Here is a 27,725-nt window from a genome sequence, read left to right on the forward strand (position 1 = left end):
ATAATAATAATAATAATTTTTATTATTACAAATTTGAATAAGTCTTTCGAATCAAGGTCAATAATAATTTATCTCTTAGATTCAATGATTATGTTAGTACTAAAAAAAAAAAAATACAAAAAAATGTTTCTATAAACGCCCCCTTTGCGTGCAAAAAAAAAGAAACTAGAATGTATTAATCAAATAGATAGAAAGGGAAACAGCGAATCATGTCGCACGATAAATCTTAGATTCTCTGCTAAACGTTTTATTATTATTATTATTTCTGATATGGAGAAAGATAGCGTCTATACTAGTTAGAAATAGAAGAGAGAAGTCAATACGCAGATTGCTTTTTGACTTGGTGTTGTTGTGTTAGGTGTAACAATCGTAGATATCGTATATTCGTATTATATCGATTTATCATTAAGTTCCTATCTTCCTCTCTGTTTGTAGCTAGCTAGCTAGCGCATGAACACAGATAACAGAATCGTCAGGTATATAGAAGAAATGTCGTCATATTTCTAACGACGCATGTCTATCTTTCTCTCTCTTTCTTTCTATCTTTTTCTCTTGTAGAAACGTATGCTGCGTTTACGCACGGTGTCGCTACCGCGTCATGTGTGATCACGTGTCTCGCAATGCATTTTGGTGGGAGAATCGGTGTAAACGGCCGCCACTGATATGAGAGAACTAGATACAGTAAGAACAAGAGAGGAAGAGAGAAGGATGAAATGCTGGGGGCGCTGTATTTCACCGCCTAACGCGTGCTGGCTACCGCTTATCGATTCGCATCCTCGTTGAAAAACGAACTCGCTTCTGATTGGTTGAAACGTTGTAGCGCGCGTCACTTCTCCCGCGTATCGATGTTAAATGTACATCGAATGTGGACGCAAGCGTATTACTCTCGGATTGTTAAGAAATCGTATTTCCGTTAGAAAATAAAATCTTCGAAGAAATCATATCAATTTCAACGGTTAATCCTTTACAAAAATTATACGATATTATGTTGAAATTCCCCTTCGAAATATCTTAGGTTACATCCAATCAAAAAGTAATTCGATATGGTAAGAAGTTTTGTTTTTGAAAACTCATTAATTTAGAGAATAATTCAAATATAATAAACATTTATAAAACGTGTATTTATATATATATATATATATATATATATATATATATATATATGCATAAATATATAAAATAATATATATTATTTTTAATGATATTTTATTCCTTCAACATAATGGACAATTACGATTGGTCGAATTATTTTGAATTAAATAAATCACCATATTAATATATATATATATATATATGTATATATAAGTATATGTAATTTTATTTATCTTTTTGCTATTAGAAAGTAACAAGTAAATATTTCGAGTGTAATCGTTCAAGTTTATTAAATCGAAAGAACAATAAGAAATGCAGTAAGAAAGAGAAAAGAAAAAAGAATGTGTCATTTTTCGTATTTCTTTGGTATAAGGAAAAATGTGAATGCGCATGCGCACAAATAGAGAAGTGGCGTTGCGCGGGCCTCGCTGAGATAGCTGGTTGGTGGTGGGAGAACGGTGCGGTGAGCGGGAAAGGTGGGAGTAGAGTGACGGTAAGACGGTGAGGTGCATGCTCCGAGGTGTCGCGCGGTCGACGGTGAAGTGGTGGGGATGTTACTCCGCGCGACAAATGGATCCCGCGGCAGTACGTCGGCGTAGCTCGAGCGGCTCGGAGCTGGTCGGTCCGGTATTAAATTCGTCCTTCGGTCCTTGACCTACGACAAGGCTTATCATCGCGCTAATAGTAAACCAGGCCGTGTTTTAAATAAGAGATTTATCATCCCTCAGTGTGTTACGAGATTGTTTAAGTGTCACGACGGTGGTGTTGAACGTTTGTTGATAACAATTTTCCTTTCTTTTTTTTTTCTTTCTTTTTATACTCTCATCTTTATCAGAGTGAGTTCAACCCTTTGAGAAAAGCAGGTTCGCGTACATAACCTCATCGATGTTCTTCTCTCGCTACCCCTTGTCCGAGGAGTTGAACACTCGAGTTACGATGTTTTCCATTGATTTTTTACATTTACGAATTTTTCTTTTATTCTTTTGTTATTATCAGTGAAATAATATTGAACATCGAAGTTAAACTAAGTGTGTATAAGCGAAGGTGGTGGAGAAGGAAGAAAAAGAAGAAGAAGAAGAAGAAGAAGAAGAAGATATTAGCATTAGAACCACCTCTGCAATTACCATACCTGTTATCTCATCTGTATTGATACACCATCGTCTTCGTCATTATCACCGTTATCATCGTGGTAACTAGAAGCGCAAGAAAAGCATACATCGTGTGTGTCCACGGCCTAGTGACCTGACCTTGAGTCGGCCCGACCAGGTACAGGTACGTGTTTACTACTTACGTACATAGCTCCAAGGTATTCCTCTCTTTGTGTTATTTATGTGCATATATATGTATATATTTTTTTTTCTTGACGAAAATGAAATAGAAAGAAGACGATTGAAAATTATTCTGTTCTCTTTCCTTTTTTCTTTTTTTTTTTTTAAATCTCCTAGATTCGAAGGTTAGAAATAAAAAACGATAGCTCGTTTTTCGATAACGTTGTCGTATTGAATATCACATTGCTCTTGTGTAAGAAGAGATTTTTAATCTCTTTGTATTTTCAAGGTCTAGGCGAACGTTCCATCATCTATTTAAATATATGTGTTTAAATTATTTATGTCTATCGCGTATTTAAATACGTGTAATGCAAGTAGATTTCATTTTCCTTATAGTTTATTTTTATATTAATTTTCTTCAAGGACAACAATGTGTGTGAACGTAATATTTAATTTTAATTATAATATATCTCGATCGTATTATTTCTATTTCGTATTTTAGATAAAAGAATTTTATCGTTATTTATTATTATTATTATTATTATTATTTGTTAATTTAAAAATCCTTTTTTTTTATACATTCTAACAGCTTTTTATATTGGGTTTGTCATGTTGTTTTATTTCATTTTTGTTACCGTTTAATAATCTGTTTCTCGGGGCTTCTTTGTGTTTGAGTTTTCTACTTAAGTCGGCTTGGGTCTGACTTGACGTGGGGTTTAACTACTGACCAGTAGAAAAACGTTTTCTAACATTATTTACGAAACATCGCTATAGTTGTGACGGCACCAAACAAATGTTACTTTTCTTTTACTCTTCGGTTTTTGCTAATACTCTCTTTAAGAACTTCCAACTAAATGGAGGAAAATGTTTTTAACAATGTCGGAGAGACGTAAAAGATAAATGGATTTGTTGTTCTTCTTGTTTTGTATATTTTTTTTTTTAAATCTTATTTTATTTTATATTTTTTTTTATTTTGTTTTAAAGTTTCCATCCTCTCGGAATTGTAAATTATTATTTCCGCCTTTTTATCTCGTATAACTTTTCATCGTTCCCCTCATTCTCCTGTCCCTGTATACATATTTCATTGGAAATCGACATGCGAACGGAAGCTATATAGAAATTAGGTTAAGTTTATCTAATATTTTGTTATTACGAACGGATATATGTCGTCCTAGCCTTTTTTTTTGTTTTTACATATTTTATTTGCTTATATATTTAATGATTAAGGAATATTGTTATATATGTGTATGCATGTATAATGCAGATTTACAACGACAAATTTGGAAGAAAAATAATCTTCGAAACATTTTTCGATGTCTAGAATAGCAAACATTTTATTTTTCTTGTATCTAGATGAAAATGATTCGTATTAGAAAATAAATTTGTTTAATTTTGTAACTTATTAGATTATTTTCAAAATTATCGGCATACACATATATATACAAGGATGAATTGAAAAGTTTTGAGATTACGTGGAAAAATAAAATTGAATTTTGATATTAGATTGAAAACTTTTCGACCAAGTCACAAATTTATATCCGTGTATTATTTCAATTTACGGGTAGAAATATTAAATGTTTTGATTTCGGTGGTAAAAATTACAATTAAAAATAATAGTCGTATCGTAAATGTATCCTCAAAGGAAAAGATGGTCGGATTTGTTGGTTGTTTTTTTAAATTCTTGCAAGTGAGGTCGATATCCAAGACTCGTTTGGCTGACTACTGTTTACTACTACGGCTTACACGTGGAAAAACAAACGTTGAAATTCACTTTATTAGCGCCGTAGGAGCCCCAGTTGTAATTAGAAAGCCCTGGGACGACAACGACAACGACAATGACAACGACAACGACAACGACAATGGTAACGACGTGAAAAAAAGAGGAAAAGGAAGAAGAGTTTCTCCATTTCTTTTACTCTTTTCCTTGAGTTTTCTTTTGTTTTCGACTTATTACGTAAGAAAACTCGACGCTGAGATAAGACTGGTAGTAGTTCGAGTAAATATTAAGCAGACAAGAAAGATATTTCCTGGTTAGCATTCGTACAAATATTTTTTCACGTTGCATTTTTACTAGGAAATATGTTTATTATTTAATTAAATACCTAAAATTATTTAAACATTAATATTAGTATTTTCAAATAAATTATTGATATATTTAGAATATAATATTATATAATATTGAATGGTTTGTTTTCGAACACCCAGTATATAATTCGTGTATAATAATTACTGCAATACAAGTAGAGTGCATTAGTGCATTAAAATAATTGTTAAATAATCAAAAGTAATGTGTATTGTTGTTTAAAAACACCGAGTATATGATCGGAGCACCGTCCTCTACAAAATTCACCTTCAGACTGACACGTTGATCTTCTATCAAAATACTTTTATTCAATGTTGCTTATATGACTTTCTGAATGTGACGCATGTGCATAATGAAAATAATTCATCTAATTAATAGAATTTAAGATTATAACGTTCTAATTTTATCATTTTTTGATTCTAACCTAATTATTTTATCGCTCCTGCACAGTGGTAACTACGGTGGTCAAATTTTGCTGTAATGTAAGTGAATGTATTAAAATATTAAAATAATTGTTAATTAATTTAAATGAACGTGTATTGTTGTTTAAATGTACGGAATATATGTCAGGAGTACCGTTCTCTTCGAGATTCACTTTCAGACTGGCACGTTAACCCCTATAAATGTAATTTTATTCAATGTTGCTTATATGACCTTCCGAACATTACACATGCGTAAAAATACTAAAATTAGATCGTTATAATCTTAAATTTTCTTGATTAGGAATATTATTACCGTTGCACACATGCGCAACGTTCGGAAAATCATTTAAACAACACTGCATAAAAGTATTTTGATAGAAGACCAACATGTGTGTTAGTCTGAAAGTGAATTTCGAGGAGGACGGTGCTCCTGACATATATTCCCAGCATTTAAACAACTATACACGTTTCTTTCGATTAATTAACAATTATTTTAATGCACTAATGCATTCTACTTGTATTACAGTAATTATTATACACGAATTATATACTGGGTGTACGAAAAAAACTATTCAATATTCATATTCTATATAGAATTCACTGTAGTGGGTAAACAAGTTTTTTTTTTTAAACATTGGTCGAAAATTTAACCATTTCTGAGCTTTAAATATATAGTTAGATAGATAGATAGACGGATGGATGGGTAGATAGGACGATAGATAAAAAAAAAAAAAAAAAGAAATGAGAATTGAAATTGCGACCAGTCGAAAACGTGTGACTCTTTGACCTTTGTGTCTATCGGTCATTTCTCTCTTCGTTTTTTTTTATTCTTTATCTCATTCTTTTTTTTTTTTTTTAATTAATTTTTTCTTTCATTTATTCAAACAAAAAATTCCTAGATAGGTCAAAAGTCGCGAGATTGTTTGAAACATATTTTAAGAAATTTCTTTTTTTTTCCCCCCGTTCAGATCGTAAAATTTTTTAAGCTAAGCTCGTAAAATTACATCTTTAATAGGGAGCTTGTAAAGTTGAAAAAAAAACAAAAAGAAAACAAAGTGTAGTAATTGATTTGAAAAAAAAAGAAAAAAGAAAAATCAGATTGGAACTTTTGGGCCACCCTGTAATTTCTATATCTCTTTCTCTCTCATTCTTTTTCGAGAGCTCTCACGAATGGGTCGAAGAGGAATTCGATTAAAGCCACATTTGCATTTCATGCGGCCGTTTTTCTTACGATGCAAAATGCATTTTATTAAGTTTTTCTCTCCTCGACGTTTTCTGTTTGTACCATTTTTTGAACTAATATTATTTTTCTCCTCCATCCCTTTTCCTTCCCTTTTCCCTCTCTCTCTCTCTCTTTCCCTTTTCTTCTTTCTGGCAATGAAACGATACGGTGGTTAGTTTCTTTTTTTTTATTGTTGTTGTTGTTGTTGTTCTTCTTCTTCTTTTTCTTCCTCCTCATACTCGTGCATCGTAAAATTACTGGTAACACTGTAAAACTTCGTCACGTGACTTACACGAGAAAGATAGTGCCAATGAAGAAAGTTTAACGAAAAAAAAAAAAAAAAAAGAAAAAGAATATAAAAACAAAATGTAGGCTCTCTTTGGATTATCGTGTAAATTAACATAAAGATGTTGTTTCTTTAGGTTAACAATGTTTTATTTCAAAGATTGAAAAATCGATTTAGAAAGGTGTTTATTTTATTTTAACATTCAAAGAGAGTTTGCAATTATAAGAAGACATTGGTAGAAGTTAAAAAAAAAAAAAAAGAAACGTTTAAAAATATCGGTAAATGTTTAAAATAAAATTAAATAGTTTCATTTTAATCTTAATTATCGTTGCATCTATTATTTATTCTTCGTTAATTAAAAACAATAAAGTTAAGAATAAAATTGTAAGAACAATAATAATAATAATAAAAAAATAAATGTTACATATATATATATATATATATAGTTGAGTGTAGATAAAGTAATTGTTGTAAGAATTTCTCGAAAGCTCAAACGATCATCAGAACAATATGGCGGAACGTTCATTCGTTGGATACGTTAGCTCGTTCGAAGTAGAACTAGGCGATATTTTAACGTTGAAAAATCGTATGGTGTAGTGAGAGAGCATGTAGGTGCAATAAAAGGATTCTTTAAGCAGGTGACAAAGTACGCTTACGTTGCCAGAGGGAATACTACCTATCCATGGCTACTACTAGTTGCCGTGGCTTTGCTAAAAGTACCAGACCAAATAGCCAACGAGCACAAAGTGAACGAGCTTGATGGTTTCTACTCTTTCTCCTTCTTTTTCTTTCTTTCTTTCTTTCTTTATTTTTCTCTGAAAAGGGCTATTAACTTTTCTTCTATCAAAATTTTTCTTCTCTTATTATTATTATTATTATTATTTATGCTTTTAACTTAACATATTTTATTTGTTACTTTTTATTTTCCCTAGACACATATATATATATATGTATATACCATTATGTTACTAGATTTTGTTTTAACGTAATTTGTTGGTCATTTATCAATTTATATGAATGATAGCTATTATTAATATTAATAGACTTAAACCAACACACAAGGAGAGTAAAATAAAAATAAAAAAAGAAAAAAAACATAAAGTAAGAAGTAAATGAGTTTCATTCGTCAAGTTGGACGCATTCGTAACGATGTGCGGCAATTAGATAAGTATTTTTGGCAGCCTGGCAAATATCTCTATCTCACTTTCTATTTCTCGTCCTGGATTCAAGGATTATTGCCCTAAATTGCTTTCCGGATCCTGGGAACTGAATTAAATCGTACACGTCTCGAGATATATATCTTATTCCCACTCGACGAATTAACGCGGAAATTCTCGTTTACTGATTTGACAAATCGTTCCTAGCCAAAAAAAAAAAAAAAATAAGAAAATAAAAAAGAAATTCGACTAATGTATATTCTAATTTTTTTTTTTTACTTTATAAGACTTGGAAATATTTGTTCTTTCATTCGGTATGGTATTATAATACTTACCAGCGATGAATTAGGCAAATTAATTTGAATTAAAATAAAATGTGTTAATCTGTTAACTGGGTGGGACGTATTAATACGTCAAACGTATTGTTTTAAAGTTAAAGGTACAAATTTTTGTACTTTATATATAATAAATTAAAAAATATATATTTTATAATCTTTTTATTTATTCAGAGCTCATCATAATTATATATATATATATATATAATTATTTTATATATTATAAGTAATATATTATTTAATGTATAATTTAATAATTATAAAAAATAATATAATAATATAATAATATAATAATATAATAATATAATAATATAATAATATAATAATAATAAAATATTAATAATAATATATTAATTATTATTATAATTTTTATAATTATATTATATATATATAATAAAATACACAATAATAAATACTTAAATAATAAAACAAGGTGGGTAATTAAAAAGGGAATTCTCCCCGGTGAACAGGTTAATGATAACTTCAGTTATAGTCTTTAACAAAAGATGATTTAATAATAAAATAAAAAATAACTTTGTTATTGTAGGTAATGATTAGAATAGTAAAGAGTTGTTGGAAGCATGGTATAACAGCTCTGTTAGGGTCGCAAAAGGGCTCTTGATAAAGAAGACAAAAAGAGTGTGAGAGGGAAGGCAAGACCATGAGACAGAGAGAAAATGAGAGAAAAAGAGATGAGAGAGAATAAAGAGAGAGAGAGAGAGAGAGAGAGAGAGAGAGAGAGAGAGAGAGTGCCAAGCACGTTTTATCGTCATTCTTAAATCGGTCCTTATCGCTTCTGATATCGGGCTGACTAGTCAAGTACCCATTAGGATCTAGAAAGGCTCTTTTAAAAGAGGCTCGTCTTCGCTTACCACGTACTAGCCATACTTTTTCAAACGCACCTGTGCACTCTAACTCGAAATGACGAACGAGAACGTATTAGCACTGCTTCTCTCTCTGCACTAGTCGTAAAAATGTACCTAACTTCTATTCTCTACTATACTTTTAGATTTACGTCTGAAAAGTATAAATCCTCATACTACGAGTATGTAACAAAAGTTTCTTTAAGAATTTTTTTTGTTTTGTTTTTTTTACTTATTTTCTTGACATGTTTGTTTGTATCATCATATTTACAAGATTTAGATAGACAAAGTTGTGTTAGTATAATTATATTACTAGTTTATATATTATATTACTATATTATACTATATCATATTATTAATTTATATATTATATTTTATATTACTATTATTAGTTTAACAAAATGAGTATAATTGATTTTACTTTTTAAATTACTATTAGAAATTTTTGGTTTTCATTTTCTTCTTGTATAAAACACGTGTATGTGTGTGTTTGCACGAAATGAGAAAAAAAAAGGAAATTACTTTGGTGAGAAACGACTAGAAGAAAAAACAAAATGAAAGAAACAAGAAGAAACGAATTACTTTGGAAGAAAAATTGGTTATAATTTATTTTGTTGATTCAAAATAATAATATATTTTTGTTTAATTGTGTTGAAAATATTATTTTTTAAAAAGCTTGAAATATTTTTACGCTTTTTCACTCGTACTTTCTCTCTCTCTCTCTCTCTCTGTTTATTTCTTTTTTTTTTATTCAATTAATTAAAGTACAACTCGCTTACGGTTTGTAATATTTTTTTTTTTAAACAAATTCGAATGTAATAGAATTTTCTTTTGTCAGATTAGAAAATGGACTAATTCAAAATAGCCGAAGTCACAAATTTCCGTGCCATTCTCGTGCCAGTTCGCGTTATAGTCAATAATATTGTTTTACGCGGACTAAGATCGTCTAGTTTTGCGTTGTGGTGGGTCGTACAGTTTCGACATACGAGCCCTCCTCCAACATAATATCGATAAAACAATTTGTTGGGATATATACGGTAGTAAACTACATACGTCTCTTAATTTAAATGCCATACAGAAAAGGGCCAAAACTTTGTAGCTTGGCCAAATGTTCCTAGATTATTTTACAAACCAATTACTCTATTTTTGTGTTTTATGTTTTCTCAAGTATCTTAAATTACCTTATTTTTTTAAATTGCAAAATTATAGGATTTACAATTATACAAATTTTTCTACAAATTAAACAGATTTCGAATAATTTGAATTAAAAATATTTGAACTCACTTAAGGAACTTTTAGTGACTTAAAGTGTTCATTCAATTTGATATGTTTGATTTTCAGTTTACGAGTTTACCTACTAGTAAATTTTTTGTTTTATTTATATATTTATTTATTATTATTTATATTTATATTTATGTATTTATTTATTATTATTTATATATTATATTTATTATATTTATATATTACTTTTAGTAAGTTAAAGTGTTCATATAATTTGATATGTTCGATTTTCTTCTTACGAGTTTGCGTGTAAATTTTTTTTTATGTATATATATATATATATATTTATATATTATTTTTATATCTCATAAATTATTATAATTATATCGAATTGTTCATTTTTTAGCTTCGTGATCTTATAATATTTCCGTATCGTTCGTTTGGAAGCTTACGTTTGCTTTCTATTGTCTTCAAGCGTAGCACATACCTTTCTTTCATAAGGGACTCAACAAAATTACGAAGCAAGAATGGCGTGCGAACGTGGTTAGGTAACAAAAGAGAGTAACATATACAATAAAAGCGTACATAGTTAAAGCCAACGCGACCTTATACATACACACATATACAATCACACATGAACCACCCACTACGAGGAGGAGGACGACACAACTACAACGACCATTGCAATTCGTTGTCGCTACATTTCCCTCACGTCGTAATATCGTATTGTGCCGACTTACAAAAGAGGAACCACATCTCATCTTCTTCTTTTAATATTGATCGTACTGTGGAAAATCTTTCGACCAGAATATTTTTGTTCAATAAATTAAAAAAGAAAAAAGAATAATATTAGAAAAAAAGCAGATTTCTATTGGGTTGGTAATTAAGTCATTGGTGAGTTTAAAATACCACCTATCGACAAAATCTGCAATCATTTATTTGCCATTTAATATAATACAAACGAAACTTTAATTCTTTCACATTTTGACATATATATTTATTTTTATTTTAAATATTTTTCATTATTTGGAACTTCAATTCATCTATTGGGTTGACAATTAAGTCCTTGTTGAGTTTAAAAAGCTACCTATCGACAAAATTCGAAATCATTTACTTGCCAATTCAATATCTTACAAAATGAACATTATCCAACATAATAAACAATACTACTGTAACTGAGTAATTGTATACAGTTTTATATTCATTAATGTGCAGTAGTACAGGGTTTCGTAAAGTGTATAAATAAAAAAACAAACAAAATTGAAAAAAAAAACAGAAAATCAATTAATTTCTATTAAATATTAAACGTAAATAAAATATTTCTCACATTTAATTCAAATCATTTAATTAATTAATTAATTTAAAAACAAAACATATTCTTCCATTTATCAAATTTCCATAAACGTTATTAATTTTCTGGGATTTCGCAAAATGTAGAAACGAGTTTGATTGTATTGTATATTTAATTAATTACATTATTTGAGTATACGCCTGGGAGTAATATACAAATAATCGGTACAACTATTTTATTCATAGTGATTAAGATGATTGAAATAGAATATATATATATATTTAATATAATATAATATAATATAATTATAATATAATATAAAATAATATACTACAATAAGTAATACAATATATTATTATATACTATATCATATATATAATAATATAATATTTTATTATTATATATCATATATAATATAATATCTTATTGTGTGTTATATATATATATATATATTTATTGAATATTTTTTTTGTCTTTTTTAATTTTTTTTTCTCTCTCAAATCTCTTCCTCTTTTTTTTGTTTTTTTTTTTTTTTGAAAAAGCCAACCTTCCATAAAAAATGTATTACAGCTATTACACGAAAGTCGTTTCTGTAAAAAGTTACTCATTCTCTTTCTCTTTTTCTCTTTCTTTCTTTCTTTTTCGTTCTTTGATAAAGCAAAACTACCGGCACATCTTCGCTGTCTTTGAAGACATGAGAGATTCTTTAGAAGCATGAAGATACTACTACTTGTGTTCGAAAGAGAAAGAGAGAGGGTGAACCATGTAGCAGAGTAGCAGTAATGGTAGTTGGGGCTAGAGGATAGAGGGTGGAAAGTGAAGGAAGAGGGATGAAGAATAGAAAGAGAAATAAAGACAGAAGTAGGTAAAATTTAAAATGGAAATATTTCGAGTACTCTGTTTCTAACGCATAAGTTACGATCACCAGTCAGACTCGTAAAAGTATTCCAGAAAATCATATATTGAAGAATTTATGAATTCAAATCATACCAAACAATCTAAACATTTTCATAAGAATGCAAAACTTGTTTGCTTATAGTATTTTTGTTTTAGATTAAATTATTATTGTATTAGAAATATTTTCTTTCTTTTTGCTTTTTTTTTGTTTTGTTTTTGTTTTTTTACGTATTTAAAATTCTAAGAAATTCAATATGACGTACGAGAAGGGAGGAGGAAATTTTTGTTAGTTTAGTTCATACGAAATGATATGAAAATTGTTGAAAAATTCAATATGCCCGTTTTGGTGTTATGTTAGTTTATTTTATATAAAAGAAATATTATTTTTCTTTCTTTTTTTTTTTTCCTATATTGAAAATTCTAAATATAAATTCAAATATGGCGCATTTTACAGGATAATCTTTTGAATTTTGAAATGTAAAAAAAGAAAAGAAAAAAAAATGACGAGAATATTTTAACGGTTAGGTTAGGAAAGGAAGGGATGAATGTTGCCTGTGGCGAAAGGACGAGTTGAAATTGAAGGAAAAAAAGGGATGATGCAAACGGTCGACGATCAGATTTCTCAAATTCTTTGAAGAAGAAACTCGCTGGGCGTAATCGAAGACGCATCTGAATAATATTACGGTGGTAAGGACGAAAAAGTTTTCTTCTGTGAGAAAGTAAAGAAAAGAAAAAAAAAGAAAAACACGCAAAAAAGAAAGTAGTAGAAAGAGAAAAAGAAACATTACTCGAATTCTAATTCCCAACGCCATTATAAGTTCCCACGATGGTATTTTTCTGTAGAGTTAAAAAAAAAAAAAAAAAAAACAGAAGAAGAAAAATAAGATTGTGAATATTTAATGTCTTTCGAAGAAAGTCCAAAACATTGTTTCGTGCTTTTGACTTCGATAAAAAAGAAAAGAAAAGCAAGGAATTAAATAAAAAAAAAAAAAAATGTGAGAAAAGAAAAACACAAAGGGAGGGAATAAAAAAATAAACAACATAATTCAATTTTTATTAGTATATACAGGATGACTCCGGAAATAAATAAGATCAAATTTTTACTTTTGTTTTTCTTTGGATTTTTTTTATATAATATATTGCAATATTACGTTTATTATATATTTTTTATATATGTTATTTTTATATTATTATATTTATATTATTTTATATTATTTTTATATTATTTTTTTATATATATATTTTTTTATATATATTGCAATATTTTGCGTTTATTATATATTTTTTATATATATTATTTGTATATATATTTTTAAATATAATATATTGGAATATTGCATTTATATAAATAAATGCGTATAATTTAAATACGTAAAAATAAGGAATAAGGAAATAAATAAGAAAGAAAAAAGAGAAGAAGAAGAAATAGAGAAAAATTTTTGACCGACGTCTCTTCGCAATGGTGAGAACATCTTTGCCATTTTCTCGGTTATCTTCGTTCGCACGGCAGAAGGAAAACATTTTCTTTCGTTGAAATTGGAACGGGAATGGCTTGGGATTGGTGGGAGGACGGAATGGCGCTCGTTGAAAAGATACGAAAGATGGAGAAGCTCGAAAAGTTTTTCTTTTCTTTGCTGGCAGCCTACTGTGAACCAACCACCCTATACACATATATGTCAATTTTTTTTTCGACTGTTTTTTAGTACAACTGTATTCTCTTTTACATTGCCACCTCGCGTGTGTATTCGTATGAAAAACATATAAAAACACGACCTACAGGGTTGGTCAAAAGTTCTTAGGTAATTTTAACAAAAAAAAAGAAACACCGTTCAATTTTGAAACATTTTATATTTTGTAGATTATTCAAAAATTTTATTTTATTATCCTATCATAATTTATTATTACGTAACATCACCCTCGATTACTTTCTTTTTTTTTTTTTTTTTACAAAAGTTTATAAAAGTAATTATTCGAGATTTTTTAAGGTTGGATGGGGGTTCATAACTAAGAATTTTTGAAACGTACGCCATATTTGTGCTAAATGGAAATCGCCATTTTGATTAGAATCCTTCCTAAATAATAATTACTTTAAGGGATATCACGACTAACGCACGCGCCATATTGAATTTTACAAATCGGTCGGAGTCTGCGGCTTCCCGAGTAGCCAGAGAGAAACGTATAACGATCTCAACGTGCCTTCGTGTTCCCCTACAATTAGATTATCTCCCAGACCTAACCTCTCTTTTCTCTAGTCCTCCTAGTAAGGTAACCGAGATGTAGAGGGGTATCTGTCGCAAAATTGTCTCTTGTGTAACATTTCGGGATGGATACGTGTAACCCATACAAATCTTTCATGAATTTATTTCTCTTCTCGAATTTCTTACTTTGATATTGCCGAAACTTTGATTTTTTAACATTGCTCAATAAAATATTTATGACTAATCGAAATTTAATCAGATATCCTTCATTTCAAACATTTGATTTTTTCATTTGAATGTTTAATCTTCATATTTTGTTCGTATGTAGAATTGTAAATTTATTTATTGGGGTTGATCAAAAATTTCCAAGTGGTTTTAAAAATTAATTACTTTGCCTTGAGACCATTTAAGTTAGACCAATTTGTTTAGTCAAATCTTTATAATTTGTTGTTAGTAATCGATAGATCAACGAATACTTTTTGATAGTTTATCAGCAAGAAAAAGAGATAGAAATAGAGAAAAGGAAAAAAAACATTGCTCCACTTTCGAAGCGTCATTTTTGCAACGCGTTAAGACATACCCGGCTTTGGACACTCAAATCACTCACCCTACATACGTTCTCATGAAATAAAAAGGTCTTGGAGACACGGTAAGATGTATCTATACCACGTGACGTTGAAGTTTTGAGGTTAGGTTAGTTTTTTCTAAGCGCAGGCACAAGTTTTTTTTTTTTTTTACAAATATCTTTGAAGTTGAACGAACTGTGAAAAATCAGATGCATTTAACAATGTCCTTAAAAAAATATAATTTTGTATACAACAAAACTTAAAACACATTTGCTTGTATTTTGAATTAAATTAGAAAAAAAGGAAAAAAAGAAATAATATTAAATAATAAAAAAAGTGTTCATCCTTTTATTTTGCATTTAATTGAAATCGTAGAAATGAGAAAGAAGTTAATAATAATAATCGAATTGCAAAGTATAATAAATAAAATCGTAAGAGAGAGCAATATCATGGCGTAGTATCTAATATCGGCCATGTTGGTGTCGCGACGCCATTTTCGTCGTCTTCTTCTTCTTCGTCGTCTTCCGGACGAAATTGAATTTACGCGCGCGTAACAATACCCTCGGAGAGTTTTACGTAAGTAAGTAAGTACAAGTTCGAAGAGAAGAAAAGTATACCAAAGCAAGAGTGTCTTCTTTCCGCGAACTTTTTATAATTCGAACTGATGCTTCCCGTTAATCTCAGTGTGTTTTAGACACTCTAAAAGTCTTCCCTTCTACGTATAATATCGAATTTTAAAACTAACTTTTAATTGTTTCTTTCATAAATGTTATCACAATATCATTAAACGTTGGCTACGCTGATATCTACAAAAATAATGAAGGGGGAAAAAGTATGTTTAAATATGTATGCGTGTGTTTTATTATAAGCAGATATATAGTATATTTTGAGGTTAGGTTCACAAAGAGAATGACGAATTTGCTTGAATTCGTGAGTCTCTTTCTCTCTCTCTCTCTCTCTCTCTCTCTACTCTTTCTCTTCCTATGTTAATCGTCCTTCCTCTGTGGTATGTACTCGTTTACATTTCACGTGTTGTGTCGTCAGTGCTAATTACCCGAGACAGCAAAGAAATATGTTTAAACCGTTCGTAACAGTTTCCTCGCCGTCATGGATTTATACTGTTTGGAATTCATTTGCTATGTATCTATAAACGTATACATGTATTTATATAAAAGTGAAAATTGAACCAACTTATTATTTGATATGACGAGTAAGATATTTTTATCTTCAGTGTTAACAGGTACCTACAAGTCAATTGTATTAAGAGTCAATAAAATGCTCTTAGAAATCTTGTAAATAAAATAAATATCACATCGTAATTACACATGTGTTGTACATGAAATTGTTTCTTTTTGATATTCTTCTTTTATTCCTTGAGAAAATAAATTTTCAAAAATGACGTTGCTCTTGACATTCGTTGCATATATTTCATCGAATTTTATTAGGTAAATTTCGTGTCAACAATTGTTCGGTAATTTAAAAAATCAATAACTCTTTTTCGAGATACCATTTAAGGATTAATTTTTATGAATTTTCTATGATTATTATTCAAGGAATTTCTGATCCATCCTACGTATGTACATTGTTTTGCATATAAGTACAGATGTACGTAGAGTTCAGAGATTATTCGATAAATTAGTTCGGTCAGTGGTATTGGCTCATAAATTCAGGAAGATACAATGTCTGCTTTATCCTTTACAGCAGTTCGCTTCGATCAGTTCTAGATGTAAGCGATTAATAAGGTAACCGATTTGCGTGCAATCTAAAGTACTCCGCCATTTTCCCTAGGATCGATTGAAGATTAATAGCTGTTGTGCTTTCGTATGTATCTACGGATAGAAGATATCCCTGAAAGTATAAATTTATCTTCGATGGGTGATACCATTTTTAAAAGTTAATTTTTTATTACTTTCTAGGGATTTTTCACCCCTTCTTTTTTAGACATAAAAAGAAAACTAACGACATTCAATAAGTTTTATCGAACTTTTCCCCCAAAATTTGTTACCTTCGGTGTGCCATTTTTTTTAAAATGAACTTTCCATCAAACATTTATAGGGATTTTAATTTAGTTTTTTTTTTTTAAACAACGAAATAAAACAACGTAATATTGTTATTCGATTTAAAACGACGATTTCAATAAGCTTATCAATGTTCGCGAAATATCCGAAAGCAATCTCTCTTTTTTCACTTTAATCTCGTACTTCTGACTGTTCGGGCCGTTAATTCGGTTAAACGATTGGCATTAAAATACCGTTAATTCGACGATTCTCTCTCTCTCTCTTTCTCTTTCTCTTTCTCTTTCTCTTTCTCTTTCTCGCTTTGCACGCGGCATGTTCGTTTTCCCCGATATCGATCCCTACGAAGCTAGTTTACATTGTCAAATACTGTCGACACACAAATGTAATTTCTTTCTTTACCGACGTAAATAAATCATGTCCGATTATTTACTCGAAGATCAATGAGATATGAAAGTAATTTGAGTGGAAAAAAATTTCAATCAAGTAAGAAAATAAAAGTAGGTTACGAATTATATTGCTTTTTTTATTTTTTTATTTTCTAATAAAATTTTACAATCGTTGATCATCTAATAAAAGTTCGTATAATTCGTGGAAATGTCCACGACGCCATCTTGTAATTTCTTCAAATTCAAATCTTTCATCAATCTACGATTATTTTATTAATGAATCATTATTATCATCATTATTTATTATTTGTTACACAGGATTTTTATAATTTTACAATCATTAGAATACTTTAACGAAAATAAGAAATTCTTATAAACGAGTGTAAGGTTACCTCGTTGCCATCTTGAAATTCAATCTCTTTAATAAATACAATAATTAAATTTAAAATTTCTAGAAACTCAAAGAAGACGAAGACGAAGACGAAGATTAAGAAGAAGTTTTAAGATCATTACTGTTAATATTTGACAAAACTTGTATATAATTCAGCGACTATTAAAATACAAAAATAAAAAATATGCATATAAATTGTTTCCAAAAAGTTTTTGCAGTTTCATTTTGAAAAGTTACATTATAAAATACAATTATTCGTAGTAGTCAATTTTGTAATGTTAGAAAATCTCTTCAGGTGTATTAGTAGAAGCAAGGGATAAGTTCGCAGTGTTTCAACTGGGGGATAAGGATCGAGAGTAGCAAGCTTGAAGTTGTTACGTACGTTAGATAATTAATAGCACGAAAGACGGAGACTACGACGATGACGACAACGACAACGACAACGACAACGACAACGATAACGACGATAACGCGATAGTAGAGATGCGATAGAAGAGACTGGTGTGTATCTCGAGAGGAGAGAGAGAGAGAGAGAGAGAGAGAGAGAGAGAGAGAAAGAGAAAGAGAATTAATAAAAGAGAGACAGACAGACATAGAGAGAGGGATATGTAGTAGAGTTTCTATCGGCTTTTCGAAGCGTTAGATCTAGTTGGATAAGCACGAATTTCGATCTTGCCAACTTACTAAACAGAAAGATAGATAGAGAGTGAGATAGGAAGAGAAAGATAGAGATAGAGAGAGATAGATAGTTGGCAAGCGTGCGTGAATTGGACGGGGGTTGATCGCTAGAGGAGGTCAAAGGTAAGTGAAACTTGAGAGCAAGTGAGAGAGATGGAAATAGAGAGAGAGAGAGAGATAGAGAGAGAGAGAGAGAAATAAGGGAAGTTTCTATACGAGCGAACGGTGTAATATGGTTTAATTTCCTGTCAATAATTAGAAAGCTGCACGGCAACGAGTGTCTCAATGTAAGTGGCCAAGCCAGGTGAAGTCTATCGAACGCATGAAACAAGCTCTATCCTAGTATATTCCTTTCTTCTCTCTCTCTCTCTCTCTCTTACCCTTATTCTGGTCTATGTCTCTTTCTCCGTAGTTTACTTACTTCCCTTATTTACATAATTATCGACTTTCCTTCCTTCCACATCCGTTCTTCCGTTAAATGTGCATCCTGTTACATACGTGCATCGATCATTATCAATTTCGATCTTAATACATTTAATTAATAATTTCCCGTTATTACGTCTCACCACGTTTTCTTTTTTTTTTTACTATATATATATATATATATATATATAAAATTGTTTTTTATTAAGTATTTATAGTAGTACGAGTAAACCACAAGTGACACTATTTGTCAGTAATTTATGCAAAAAATGTTCAACACAATTTTTAATAATTTATATAAAATATCGATAAGTCGATAATAATTTAATCTTTTTTTAAAATTAATATATGTGTGTGTGTGTATATTAGATTATGTATAAGTAACCTAAAATAAATATTCAATATTTCGTTGAGGATAATTTTAAAGAATTTTCACAAAAAACAAATGACTCTTGTTAAAGTTCAAACCCCAATAATTATTCAATTCGATGTAACACATTTCTATGTGTGTAAATTTAGATCAAAAGATATGATATGATACATACATATGTATCAAAATAGATGATTATTTATCATTCTTGTGTTATCATTTGAGTAGACGTTAATAAGGGAACAATACGGTAATATATCAAGCACCAACAGGTCCACAGAAAATTCTTCCGGATTGTCGTGTTGCAAGCTATTCAACCGATTCGGAAGCCAGCATTGCTGATATAACAGCCATAAGTAGCAACACGCTCTATCTATCTTTCTCCCCCTTTCCTACCTCCCTTCCACCTTCCCATCGAAACCAACCTACCCCTGTTTCTCTCTCTACCTATCTCTCTCTTTTTGTTCATCCCAATGGTTATGTAGCTACGTGCCAAACCGGATATCGGAGATTCGAATCGACACTTGCTTCGTTCCGCCTCGAGCAGACGTGCCGTCGAGTGACGTTTCTACCTCCAGAGTAAAACCAACCCCTCTTCTCACTCTGACTCCCTTCTTGCACGTTCTATTCCAGCACGTCACTTCCCCCAAGTTTTCGTAATTTCATGACGTAAGCGTCGTGCCGTGTATTAATGTTCGTGAGACCTGACCATCGTAAATCGTCTCGTCTCCCTGACGAAATCTACAGGGTGGTTTATTTCATATCAACAACTACACACAACACTCATCACATTGCCTTTATAAACTCTTAACACCCTCTTTTTTATTTTCTATTATTATTCGTAATACGATACTATATTGATTTATACTGTCATTTAAATTCGTCAGGTTTAGGTATGAGTTGAGGAGTTGGAATTGGAGATACTTGAAAACAGAAAAATAAAATGAAATGAAGAGAGAAAAGAAAGGGAAAAATATGTGTAGTATCCTTGTAATCGTTCTTTCATTTTTTTTTCTGTGCATCTGTGTGATGAAGAGAGGGGTTGAAAATAGTCAGGTGAGCTGAAAATAAATCAAGAACGATTTATTTTTTTTTTCTTTTTCGTTTCTTTTTTCTTAGGCGAATGTTGAGATATAAACGTTGATAGGAAATATATATATATATATATATATATATATATAAAGAGAAAGAGAGAGAAAAAAAGAAAAAGGTGGGAAAAAAGGAAAAAAAAAATGAGAAAATAAAAAAGTATATAAGTAGAAGTTTCGTTCTCGATTGGTAAGATCGTAATCTTCCTTATCGACGTAACGTCTGCCAAAGTCCTATGGTTATATCACTTTTTCTCTCCTTCTAACAATAAGTTAGAAAACGACTTGGAGGACGTTCTCTCTCCTCCATTCGATTTTCTCATCCCGAGGACACGTATAATGGTTTAGGAAAAGAAAGATAGAAAGAAGGAAGGAAGAGTTAGAATGCAGGAATTTAGTTGGGTTGTCGTGAAACGATCTTTTGCTTGAGGCTAAACGATCGAGTTTGAGCTTACACATAGAAAAATAGAGACGGGAATCTAAAAATGATTCTATATGTGTGTATATGTGAGTGTGGATATCGATGTGATGTATATGGGCGTACGTGGGTGTATGTCCGTTAGGTGGATGATGATCATACTATGAAGAGAGAGAGAGAGAAAGAAAAGAAAATTTCTACGATGAGTTGCGTCTGGTTGTGGTATAAGATTTTCGGATAAAATATGACGTAATATTTCCCGTAAGATGTTACTTCTCTTTTCTGCTATATATATATGTGTATGTGTGTATACCAATTTGAGGGTAAACTTATGTATTGGTAGTGGTTTTAGTATCGGAGGGTTGGAATGAAATTCTCAAGGGTTGAATCTTCTTTTTCTTTTTTTTTTAGCGATTGTATTTCGTCAGAATACAACAACTGAAAGTCTGTGTTCTATTCGATGGAGAGAAAGGAAAGGGTGGTTGAGCATTTCTGAATATTCGAATCGAATTTGGTGGCAAGAAGGAAAAGGGATATAAGGGTTGAACGGATATGAGGAGAGTAAGGGAAGGGACGGGTTTATCTTTCCTCGTTTCATAATAAATTTTTCCCTAGTTCTATTCCACTACATTTCGACTCGACTACTTGTTTGAATTATGATTCAAATACTCGCTTGGTTTAGTTTCTTTTTCGCTTATACACGGTGACCTTACGCACAGTTGTAGAAAATTACGATAAAAAATTCGAAAGGTACGATAAATGGATAACATATTTTTTTTTTTTTTTTTTCAGTATATATTGGGTTGTCCGGAAAGTTCGTGCCCGATTTTGATGAAAGATTGAAATGTTTTGGAATTTAAGTTTTTTTTTTGTTGGTATATATTTATTAAATTATATCTAAGTGCCATTTTCTGTTTCACAATTTTTCTCCATCTTTAAGGGTAACTTCAAAATTACCTCCTTTCAGAACTTTTCAGGTTTTTTTTTTTTAGCAAAATAACTTTAATGCCATCTATCGAAAATCGGCACGAACTTTCCGAACAACTTAATATTTTTTGTTTTTATTTAAATCATTTACTCGGATGAACATTATTTTTCTAAGTTTCTTCTTTATTGTCTTACGGAGACCATATTTTACGTTGGAAATGAGTAAAGAAATGAGAAAATAATTTTTTACTTTTACCAACATGCATACACTTACAACAATGGAGAGACAGCAAGATACTCATCGTTATCAGTTACAAAATAATTCATAAGAAAATCGTGGTGGAGGTGGATGAGGTAGGCAGAAGGGGGATGGTTGACTTGAAACGTTTTTAGCAAATTGCGTACATTTGTTAGAACGACTGCACGAATTTTCCAAATTACTTTTATGACGGAACCTTACAGGAAGTGCAATGAACAACCATTATTCCGAGAGCGTTTCAAAATGGCGACTGCATAGGAAGAACGGATTATTGTTAATATTTTATTTAAGGACTCGTAACAACTAGCGTTGTTCATTGTTTTAAACGTTTGCTAGGGTAGAATATTGAGATGGGGATGTGTACAGGGTGTCTGATTTGTTTCTTATCATCTTGTTCGATCACATTTTCTTTTTTTGGGAATAAAATTGTTTTCTAAACTTTTATACTCATCGTTCACCATTCCTTCTTCTTCATCTTCTCATCGTCATCTTTATATAATTGTTTTTTTTACAAACGATCGAAGTAATTTTGAAAGGCGCAATTCATCATGACTACAACAAAAGGTTTCGACGTAAGAATATAGGAGAAAATATCGCGTAATGCAGCCATCAATCACGAACAACGTGCGTATAAATTTGGTATCTTTTGGGGGCTCCTCTCTTTGCCATCTTATCGCTTATCATATCCAAGCACGAGATTGTTATCGATCGTACCTTCAAAGTTCCTCTTACGACAACCAAGGAGCTATCATTCTACTTCAGTTTTTTTTTTTTTCAAAGAGAAAAGAGTATTTTTATGTTTTATCATCCCTCCGGTAGAGGTAGTTCCCTTTTTTTTAATCATGCGTAAGGATCATCCCTATACTTGTGTGTGTATATGTAAAAGTATATTGTACTTTCATAAATTACTTTTCATATCTTACTAAAGTTATAAGAACAAAAAAAAATTAGATTTATGTTAAACGATCATAATAAAAGTTTCTTTTAAGTGAGTTAAAAGACCCTAGGCAAAGTTTGGAAATCAATTTAGGTTTATTTCGAAATTAGTTTTTGTTCAGTTTTTCAATTTGTTACAATTACAAATGTAAGAATTAGAAAATTATCTAGGAATTTATTCTTCATCCTGGATAAGAGAACTTTTGACCTAGTCTGTACTATTCTAAGAGACAAGGACTCGGACTCGGTCGATAAATCTTGAAGGAAATTCAAATAGATGTTGAACTGTGACAGAGCAGAACAACATCAGCCAACGTGATACCTTATTTCGTTGTTTTTTTTTTTTCAGTTATGGCAAAGTAAGAAGAGAATTTGAAGAAAACCATAGGGCCTTTTAGCGTTGAAGTTCTTTCTTGTCTTTTCCCCTTACTTGTTTGCAACGTAGTCAACTAGCTAGCTGGGTAGGTAGATAGGTAGGTAGGTAACCTAGCCCCAAGGTCTCTAGGGAAAGATATTGCCGGAAATTTCGGGGACAGTCCGTGGCGTAACTACGTTTCTGTAAAATCGAATTGCTACGTTGGATATATCTACCACAGTGACGATAAATTTACTCCTTTTAACTTCGTCAGATTCTAATAAATTTCATCTAACTTCTTCTCCTACATTCCATGTTGTAATTCTGTAATACAAAATATTACAAATATCAATAAAAAATACGTTTTTGTCAAATCGTTAAAGTCAAGCAAACTATGGGCAAAGTTTAGTATGTGGGGGGATTGGGTGTATTATTGACTGCGTGATATGTGTCAGAAGATTTTTGTAACTCGAACTCTCTTGTAAAAGAGGGATAGTAATAAAAGATGATAATACAATCATACTATTGTTTGAAGATTTTTGATTGGCTTTGGATACATTTGAACTATCGGTATTTGTCAAAATGTATGATCCAATTTATAAGTTAAGGTTCATTTGTTAGATCAAATGAAGTAAATCTGTCACCGTTAGGTAACTTTTCAGTTTGATCAAATAAACTTTCATAGGATATAGCTAAAAGTCAGTTTGTAGATATTAGTGTATTTCGATTGAATCGATTGTGATCTGGAGGAAAAAAAAGTAAAGCATATGTTCTCTGAAGGTCTCTTCTCTCGTTCCTCCCTCGTTCTATAAAAAGGGTATTTCATGAATCATTCTTCGCGAATGCATGTCAGAGATTTGCGATCGATCGACACCGTGTTACTCAATCTACAAACTGCGAGTAATGCATTTCAAGCTGTCGCGAAAATGTAAAACGTGTTGTGAGAGTATAGTATTTTCCATTGAATAATTTCATAGATCGAAGTAGCTTATTTTTGATCGCTATCATAAATATGTATAATAACATATGATATTTTTTTTCTTTCCAATATAATAAAGTTGAAGATAATCTTGTCAAATTTTAAATACAAATTCGTACTATTATTTCGGGTTAAAAATATGTAACTAGTGATTTTTAAATTTATAATCGTAATTAATAATGGTAACACTGTTTTCTAATGCAAACGAATGAGTCCTTTTTATTGGCGAATTAATATTTGACGTTTCAAATTTGTTCTCGTACAATTTCAAGTTACGTGACTAATGAGTTTAAAAGTAAATTATAACCCTAGAACGAAATAAAATAGAAAAGAAACCTGAAAGATAGTAGAACGCAGAGAGAGAGTGAGAAGAGAGGTTAGCAAGCACGCGAGATCGTGAAAAAGTACTATATTATATTTAACAACATCGACTTAGGATAAAAAGAAGGTTAGAAGAAGACAGATTATTTGCCAGGTGCAATCCCACAAACTCGATTTCCCTTGTGATTCTTAATATGCTCTCTAAGGACATTATTACGAATAATCAAAGAATTTCTCGAAGGTTTCAACGACATCTCCTAGTCAATACATGTCTTTCTCTTTTTCTGACATTAATCTAAAACCAACTGAAAGATCAAATGTTATAAGAAATAAAAAAAGTAACATGTTGCAATGGTATATTGCAATTTTTTTCACTTTATAAATTACTTTATTAACGATAGTATCTTTGAAAAATGGCGTTTACAAAGTGGACGTATCAAGATGGCGCTGTCTAACGTAATTACAGTGTCAACAAAATGGACGTATCAAGATGGCGACCATACTGTTATTAAAATTATTTCAATAAGATTAAACGATTATGTATCATTTAAATATTGTAACAGTGTAATAAGATGAACATATTAAGATAATGAATTATTAAATTAAGATTATAATTATTTCAATGATAATCATTTAAATTTGTAATTAAAAAAATGAAAGAAACTAACATGGCGAACCGTATCAACTAATAACTTCTACCTAATCTTTTTCTTTCAATTATCTTTCAAACCTTCTCGGAATTATCAAAGAGAATACAAAGAACGGATAGAAAGTGAAAGACAAAAGATAAGATATTTCTCGATTGCAAGTGATGGAGTAGTTGGGCGGCAACGATGGTGGAATATAAGGGGCGGAGTGGGGGTTAGGTGGGTTTGGGGAAAGGGTTAGATATCTTCGAGACTCTTTCAGACAACCGAGAGCTAGGGCGAATCCCATTGACCTCCATTCCAGCGCGCACGAGGGCTCCTTAATCACCCTTGACCCGTTTCGCGCGAAATTGTGCATACCACCTTTTCCAATCTTCCGCATCTACATCCATGATGGCTCTTTAGACCGTGTGTGGAACTCCCTCGAGTGTGTTACTTCAAGGAGTAGTAAGCCATGCCTTAAAACATATATATATGTATACATACACATATTTTCTTTCCTTATTTTCTTTCTATATCAGCGCTGTCCAATTGGCCGGCCCAAGAAGTATTTTCAATTTCTTTCTTTTTTTTAACGAATATTTATGCTTAATTAAATAAATAATTACAACGAAAAAATACTTGTTTTATGTAGCCAAATTATAAAAATAAAAGCTACGATGCTATGGGTTTTTTTTTTAAATTTGATTAAAGGCTCATTTTTGATGATGAGATAAATGGGAATTATACAGGATGATCTGTAACTGGTGGTACAAGTGAAAAGGAAGTGATTCTACATGAACAAATAAATCGAAAATATAGAATAAATATTTTTCGTTTGAAATTTTGTTATCAAGAAAATCGACTTTGAATTATCGCAAAGTACGCGTGCACTTGCTCATAACTCGTTATAACGGACCTACGAACTTTTCGGAAAAAACCTCACAATTTTCGGAAAAAGCACACATTTTTTTAAAAAACCTCACAATTTTCGGAAAAATCGTTTACAAGGCTCTTTTACGAGGCTCTTTTGCGAGGCTCTTTTACGAGGCTCTTTTACGAGGCTCTTTTACGAGGCTCTTTTACGAGGCTCTTTTACGAGGCTCGTTTACGAGACTCTTTTACGAGGCTCGTTTACGAGACTCTTTTACGAGGCTCGTTTATGAGGCTCTTTTACGAGGTTCTTTTGCGAGGCTCTTTTATGAGGCTCTTTTGTGAGGCTCTTTTACGAGGCTCTTTAACGAGGCTCTTTTACGAGGCTCTTTTACGAGGCTCGTTTACGGGGCTCGTTTACAAGGCTCTTTTACGAGGCTTTTTTACGAGGCATTACATTCTCTCGAATATTAGTTTTTTGAAGGTTTCACTTCTAACACGTGTGATCTGCACACATGTTGTTTTTTTCATGTAGAATCACCCCCTTTTCGCTTGTACCACCAGTTACAGATTACTCTCTATATTTATTATATATTTTTAATATATATATATATTAAATTATTTTATAATATATATATTTTTTGAATAATCTCTTTAATTGTTTATTATTCACGTTTTATAATTAAAATATTAAAAAAATAATAGATTTATTCGATAAAGCGAGAAATTCGTTCGTACAATTTATGTCGAATCGTCGTGACAAGGCAAAAAGGAAAACACATCTCGGAAACACAGTCATTGACCTTTTTTCAAGATCAAACCGTTATTCCCTATTTACTTTACTTCCCTACTTACCCATTTATTATGTATGTATATTTACTTTTTGTTTTTAACCATTCGACACAATTACAGCTCAGCTGTCTAACGGTAAACAAATCGGATTCGACACGTGTCTCGTAAGAATATTATTCCTTTTAACATTTCATCATTGACCTATATATAAAATCGGTGTTTATAAATTAATTATATTTATAATTATTTATTTTATTATTAATTATTTTCCTTGGTACAGTAAATTAAGTTTCTTCTTCTTTTTTTTTTTTTTTGGTGTGAAGTCAAAAGTGAATTTTATTTAAATAAATTATTTATTTTGTACAATTTTATTTAATATTTAAACCTAATTGTTTATTATAATAATAAGAAAGTATTTTTTTTATGAAGTATTACTTGAACTTTTACGGTCATTGGTTAGAAATTAGACAGCAGCTGTTCTATAGAGACTTAGTTCGATCCAATTGGTTTCTTAAGCTACCACTTCAGCATTTGTATCTTTTAACCTATCTTTTTCTTTTTCACTAGGATAAAGAAAGAAAAGAAATAATAGAGAAAAAGAGAGAAAGAGAGAGAGAAAGGTTAAGAGAAAATTGGTAGCAGAGAATTCGACTTTACTTGGTTAGTATCTACCTATGTATCTATCTATCTATTTTGGTAGGTAGCTATCTAGCTATTGGAAGAATAAGATACGTCTAGAATATATATTCTCTTGTGTACATCGTGATAAACCTAGGCCAAATAGTTTCGTACCTCCCCAGTGTGGCTGATTTCTCCTTTATTCTATGATAGAGAAGCTAGCTTTACTATAATAAAAGCTTAAGATATATACAGTATATTTATGTATAAAGTGAGTATTAGTTAAAATAATACATCATTTATACTTACTAGAATTTTATTAGAAAAACTATTGATGGAAATTATATTTAAAATGAAAATAATTTC

At 30.7% G+C, this 27,725-nt stretch overlaps 1 protein-coding gene across 7 annotated transcripts in view; it reads left to right on the forward strand.

Annotated features, from left to right (window-relative positions):
* The first annotated feature begins 1,568 nt into the window (after positions 1–1,568).
* Positions 1,569–27,725, forward strand: part of Hs3st-A (Heparan sulfate 3-O sulfotransferase-A) — a 69,996-nt gene continuing 43,839 nt past the window's right edge. For 2 of the 7 annotated variants that reach the window (XR_016177315.1, XR_016177316.1), the window contains exon 1: positions 1,569–2,364. The gene's annotated coding sequence lies outside the window, so the exon portion shown is untranslated. Of the gene's footprint in view, positions 2,399–27,725 lie in introns of all 7 variants that reach the window. The other 5 variants (XM_089174662.1, XM_015318004.2, XM_089174663.1 and 2 more) reach the window with 3 other exon arrangements.

Source organism: Polistes dominula, unplaced genomic scaffold (assembly GCF_049000335.1).
Source record: "Polistes dominula isolate Pdom_NZ unplaced genomic scaffold, Pdom_raw_medaka contig_16, whole genome shotgun sequence".
In the NCBI taxonomy this organism is placed as follows: Eukaryota; Metazoa; Arthropoda; class Insecta; order Hymenoptera; family Vespidae; genus Polistes; species Polistes dominula.